A 6,604-nucleotide genomic window follows, 5' to 3' on the forward strand; every position below is an offset into this window, starting at 1 on the left:
CATCAAGTTTATACAAAAAACAAATATAAATAAGGAGGCAAGTTTATTTTCAAAATAATAATAATAATAATAATAAGGAGGCTAATTTGTTAGCAACTATCACTTAAATAATGAATGAATTATTAAATATGTTTGGTATAATTTGAATATCCTTTCAAGTAAAAAATTATCTAAACAATTTAAATTAATCATAGAAGTTTAAATTTTAAAACTTTTATATAATAATATTTGTAATTTATAGTTTTGAAACAAAGCTAAAATAAGAAGAATTGGTTAAGTGAATTATATTTTAATAAGATAATTCTACAGGAAATGAAAGATTTATTGATTTAAAGACCAAATTAGACTAAATTGGGCCACTTTAGTATTTAAGGGGTACAAAAAGTAAATAAGTAAAAAGATATTTAAGAATATTGGAGAAAAAAATTGAGCAGATCGCGTGTCCCTGTTCTTAAACTTCAACGAGGAAGTAGTGATACATCGCTTACGTTCAGCCTTGAGCTCGTCAAGCGGCGAAGCATGCGTGAATAAACTCCTCACTTGAGCGGCTTGCTCATGAAGCCTGTCAATGACATCGTTGTTAATAATAACTCTACGGTCCACGAGCCAACGTGACCAATTACCACAGTGCTAATCTTAACCTTCTCCTCATCCATTATTTGTCTGAAAAACTGAACTGCAATAGAATAATAGGAAATTTCCTGTCAGATGCATGAAATGACAAGCTCAAATTATAACACAAATATGAATTGATTGAAATGAGGCCCCAGAGTACCCAAAAAAAAGAAAATACAACACAAACATGTATAATCCCAGAATTGCAAAATACATTGGTTCAATTGAAAATCAAAGCACTCTCAGTAAAAAACAAATCTCAGCCTGAAAAGCAAAACCCATATAAACAAATTTAGGATTGACAAGAAGTCTCAACGGAAAAGCTCAAACTTAAAACAGAATCCCCAACTTCAAAAACCTATTAACATTTTTAACAAACCACATGCAATAAAATATAAAATAATAAAATATCCATTATCACATCAAAGAGCAGAAGTAAACAAAGAAACATAAAAACAAGTAAAAAGCAAAATAAGAACCAAACATGTCATAAAACTGAAAAACTGCCAGTGTAAAACAAAATCAATCGAAGCCGAAAATAAGAACCCGTCCCGGCTATAATCCAGGCAATGGCCACTTTGATGCCGCCTCTATTCCTCTTCGTCTATCACTATCGCAGTCTAATCGGTTTGCTTGCACCGTCGTGTCGGGGGCGGCCGGAAAATAGAAATGGGCTTATATTGTCGGATATCGCGTCGGGTATTAATAATCAAAACCAAACCCGTCTCCCAAAGTCAAAATTTTCTCGGTTTTAAAAAGACGTTAACCCAACCACCAACAGCCACGTTTCGTGTTAGCCTGACGGCCAACGCAACCCCGTTCCACCAACCTGCCCATTAAGTCCGGTTCCCCGGCATCGGCATCAGAGAATCATGGGAATTCGCACAAGTTAAAAGATCTCATCCGGGATTTTTGTCCAAGAAGCAAGTTATATAGGTGGATCTAACTTAGATTTCTACACAAAATTTGTCCGATATTTCGCGGATGAGAGTATAACTGTACATCAGAAAATCTTTTTTGAATAAGAAAAATCTAAGCAATTCAAAAGCCAAAAAAGAGAAAAAAAAAAAAAAAAAACTAATCCAAGATAAAACATGCGATAGTCCAACTCCATCACCATCTAAATCAGACATCCATGTAACCAAAATTAGAAATCATCAAAATTATAACGAACATAAGAATTTAAAAAAATAATTAAAGAAAGAAATTCAAATTCAAGAATCATTAACGTGTAAAAGACACAAAAGAAAAAATAAAGTAAAACTAAGATTGAAAATTTTTGTGTGGCTTACTTGGGTTGGTTACTGGATGTTTTCGAGAACAAAGACGGAAGCGGTAGCTTAAGCTACACTAGAATAGAGCCAGGAAGCGGCACTCCTCTAATATAGAGCTTCAGAACTTTGAGACATCGAAACTCGTGCGAGTGGGACTACCGTCCGTGAATTTTCACGGCGTCTAGGTAAATACGTAGCCGTAGTTGTCTGGGTTTGATACGAGTGTCGTTCATGAATGACGCTTTTGTCCTTATCCTTTTAAGACTTCGGACAGGACAATAGGACTGGTACATCCCCCTCTAAAGACATTCTTGGAAAAAAATTAAAAAAACGATATTTTGGCCGTTAAATCTAACGGAACGATATCATACGCATTACGCGCAATTTTCTTCCCCAGCTCCGCCCACTCAACTGGCGTCCAATTAAAAAAAAAAAAGACTGGTAAATGGTTTTTTATTTATTTTTTTATTTTTTTTACTCTTTTTTATTTTATTAATATATGAAACATTTCTTTTACCAAAGAGAACTGCACGATACTCGGATAATTTCGCTTATTTTGAGTTCAGAGTCCCTTTCGACAGTTCAGACCATTAATGATACTTTCTAGATTGAACTCAAGATTTCCCTTTCCAATTTATCAGACATAAATTGTGAGTTTAATTGTGAAACCATTAATTATATTATTTTTACATGTATAGTTTAAGGGAAAAAAACAAATAAGCAATTTTGAGCAAGTCTATCTATATTATGGAAACATAGATTCAAATTGTGAAGATGAAATTTGAAATAATTTATAATGAAAAAAAAAATAGTTTAAGAAAAAAAAATTTTAATTATTAAAAAATAAAAGTAAAAAAAAAAAAAAAAAAACAACAAAAAATTTCCCAGTCACACTTAAGCGTTCAATTTCTTTCAAAGAAAAAAAAAAGAATCTTTAGCGTTCAATACGAACGGCCATAACATTATAGCCTGCGCCACATAACTTTTAGAACTTGCTGACTAAGAAAATAAGATGCGGCAAACTGCTTATACCGTAGTGACATGGCATAGTCACAACATGAAAGAGAAAGTGATTCTTATCCATCACCTACGTCAGATTCCGAAGTAATCTAAAATCCTTTTAGAAAGTGCATTTTCTATGGAATCTGAATTTTCATTTTTGAGTCTAAAATTAATGCAGTTGAGAAAACCAGATATACATGCTGCATAACTCTTTCTTCTTTTTTTTTTTTTTTTTTTTCTATCTATATCTTATAACTAAATAAGCAAATACGCTGCGTTTTGTTTCTTTTTTCAAGTTTCTTGCTGATGTGGCTTTATCTCTTTTATTTTACTCACCCTGTGTGGTGGAAAAAAGGATATACGGATTAGACTAGAGAATGTAAGGGGCAGAGACCTTTTATTTTGAAATATTGAACTTGACTATTTTTTTTCTCTCTTCTGCTATTGTTCGAAAGAACATGGAATTGGACCAGAACATTTTTGGACAGGTTGAAGGCTTGAGAATTGTTTTGTGGTGATTCCACTTTGACTCTCTATGTCAATTGGTATCAGAGCCACCGAAATCCTCTCGGAGTGCTCATGGCCAATCCTGGCGAAAGCTCACATCGAAATTCCCGCGAAGAAAATCACTTGAAAATTCTTCTATCTGCTGTTGCTAAACTAGACCAAAAATTTGATATTCTCTCAATGAGATCCGGCAGCTTTGTTCCGTGCTTAGCTCCACTTTGGTGCAAAACAATGGGACTGCTACTACTCATCTTCTTGACCGTTCTGGTGACAGATCCACAACAACTCCGATTCAACAAACACCTGCCCAGCTAGTAAATCTTCCAGATCTGGACCTTCAAGACTCTCCACCACCTCGAATCCCACGAGTCCAACGATGGCAATTTCACAATGTGCAGCCCTGCGCTCCTCTTCCACTCGATTCAGATTTGGAGGATGAACTAGAAGCCATGGCACTGGGTCGCCGTATTCAATCCACAATTGGTAGGTATGCCCGAGATCAAAATACTTCCAATTACCGTATTAAGGTAGACATACTAAAATTTGATGGGTCTCTGAACATTGAGGACTTCCATAATTAGTTGCAAACTGTTGAATCTTTCTTTGAGTATATGTCGATACCATAGGAAAAACAGGTCTGATTGGTAGCTTATAAATTCCATGGAGGTGCTTCAGCCTGGTGGGAACAAGTACTTAGTAACAAAAGGAAACAAGGGAAAGGTCTGATTCAATCTTGGTCTCAATTACGTCGAATGTTGCGAGCCAGATTCCTCCCTACTGATTTTGAGCAAATTCTTTATCAAGAATACCATCATTGCCACCAAGGTACCCGTTCCATTAGTGAGTATACTGAAGAATTTTATAGACTGAGTGCTCGGGTGAATTTGAATGAGAATGAGGGATAAGTTGTTGCTAGATATGTGGCCGGATTAATCACCCCAATTCAGGAGAGGTTGGAACTTAATCCTGTTTGGAGTCTCAGTGAAGCTATTAATTTGGCTTTCAAGGTTGAGAAACAACTAGAGAGAGCAGCCATTAAAACACCAACTAAATGGAAGCCACCAAATGACTTTTACCCATCTAAATCTAAGCCCCAGTCCTCTCAACTACCTGACCATAAGAATACACCCATTGAAACCTCTATGAAACCAGTTGGCAAACCTCAACAGCCATCTAACAGGACCTCTAATCCTTATGCCCGACCTTATCCTCTGAAATGCTTCAAATGTGGCCAGCAAGGCCATAAATCTAATGAGTGCCCACTCCGAAAGCAACTTAACCTAGTGGAAAATCAAGAGGATTCAGGGGAAGAATTTGCCACTGTGGGAGATGAAACTGAATTGGTAGATGAGGATCAAGGAGAACTAGTAGTGTGCATTATACATAAACTTTTGTTTTCTCCCAAACATCCCACGGAGCCTCAACGCTATGCTATTTTCAAAACTAAATGTACTATCAACAAGAAAGTGTGTGAGGTGATCATAAACAGCGGGAGTAGCGAGAATATAGTGTCTAAATCCCTAGTTAAATCCTTGAAACTTCCCACCATGAATCACCCAAATCCTTACAAAGTTGGGTGGATTAAAAAGGGGATTGAAACTAAAGTTACTGAGTTATGTAAAATTCATTTCAGCATAGGGAAGCATTATGTTGATGAAGTTGTTTGTGATGTCGTGGAGATGGATGCATGCTACATCCTCTTAGGTTGGCCGTGACAATTTAATAATTCCGTGATACATGATGGTCGACAAAATACTCATTCCTTTCATTTGAAAGGAAAGAAAATTGTTCTACTCCCTTCCAAGCTGCAACCTGATCCTAAATTCCTGCCCACACAAGGACTCCCACCAGCTCAACCTTCGGACAAGGGTCCTATACTTTTAAAAATTTTCAGGAAGCATTTTGAACTACAAACAAAACAGTCACAACTGTGTTTGGGTATTGTTGCCTCAGTTCAAGCCACAACAGGTCCTCAAATTCCTCAACCAATTCAGCAACTCCTTGATGATTTTGCCTCACTCTGTCCAAATGAGTTGCCCAACTCCCTACCTCCCATGAGAGATATTCAGCATGCCATTGACTTGCTGTCCGGAGCAAGACTTTCCAATCTTCCTCACTACCATATGACGCCAAAAGAAGCTCACATTTTACAACAAATGGTTGAATACTTGCTGAAAAAGTATCTTACCTGAGAAAGTCTTAGTCCCTGTGCAGTACCTGCTCTTATTGTTCCAAAGAAAAATGGTGAATGGAGAATGTGTATTGATAGCCGGGCCATCAACAAAATCACTACCAAGTATCGGTTTCCCATTCCCCGCTTAGAAGACATGCTTGACAAGTTGAGTGGGGCTCAAGTATTCTCCAAGTTAGACCTCCGCAGTGGGTATCATCAAATACGTATCCGACCCGGAGATGAGTGGAAGACTGCATTCAAGACTCCTTCGGGTCTCTATGAGTGGCGAGTTATGCCTTTCGGTTTGTGTAACACACCAAGCACCTTTATGCGCTTAATGACTTAGATTTTGCAGCCTCTTATTGGACATTGCATGGTGGTATACTTTGATCACATCCTTATCTACAGCCATTCCAATGAAGTCCATATTGAACATGTAAAGCAAGTTTTCCAGATTCTCAAGGATCACCAGCTGTATTTTAACCTCCAAAAGTGTTCTTTTATGACTACGGAGCTTCTCTTCTTAGGATTTATAGTGGTCAAACATGGAATCAAGGCTGACCCATCCAAAGTGGCTGCAATTAGTGATTGGAAAACCCCAACAACAGCAACTGAAGTTCGCAGCTTCCACGGACTCGCCACCTTCTATAGTCCTTTGTTAGGAATTTTAGTTCTATTGCAGGACCTCTAACAGATTGTCTAAAGAAAGAAAAATTCCAATGGGGCTCTATCTAACAGCAAAGCTTCGAAACTTTGAAGAAACACTTTACCGAAGCACTTGTTTTAGCCCTTCCAAATTTTGATAAAGTCTTTGAAGTTGAAACGGATGCATCTTCCACGTGAATTGGAGTTGTTCTTATGCAAGAACAACGGGCTATTGAGTTTTTCAATGAAAAGTTATCCTCTGCAGTCAACTATGGTGTGCTTACGAGCAAGAATTATATGCAATTGTGCACGCTTTCAAGCATTAGGAGCATCACTTGTGTAACACCCCGTCCCAAATCGCACCGGAATCCGTGCACGTTGACCGAGG

General features: G+C 37.4%; 1 long non-coding RNA gene across 1 annotated transcript; it reads right to left on the reverse strand.

Annotated features, from left to right (window-relative positions):
* Positions 1-301: 301 nt before the first annotated feature.
* Positions 302-2,033, reverse strand: LOC125423593 (uncharacterized). Its single transcript, XR_007242300.2, has 2 exons — positions 1,908-2,033; positions 302-676 (listed from the first exon to the last, which is right to left on the reverse strand). It is a non-coding gene; the product is annotated as an uncharacterized LOC125423593 (long non-coding RNA).
* Between the last annotated feature and the right edge of the window lie 4,571 nt (positions 2,034-6,604).

The sequence above is a fragment of the Ziziphus jujuba genome, chromosome 3, assembly GCF_031755915.1.
Source record: "Ziziphus jujuba cultivar Dongzao chromosome 3, ASM3175591v1".
In the NCBI taxonomy this organism is placed as follows: Eukaryota; Viridiplantae; Streptophyta; class Magnoliopsida; order Rosales; family Rhamnaceae; genus Ziziphus; species Ziziphus jujuba.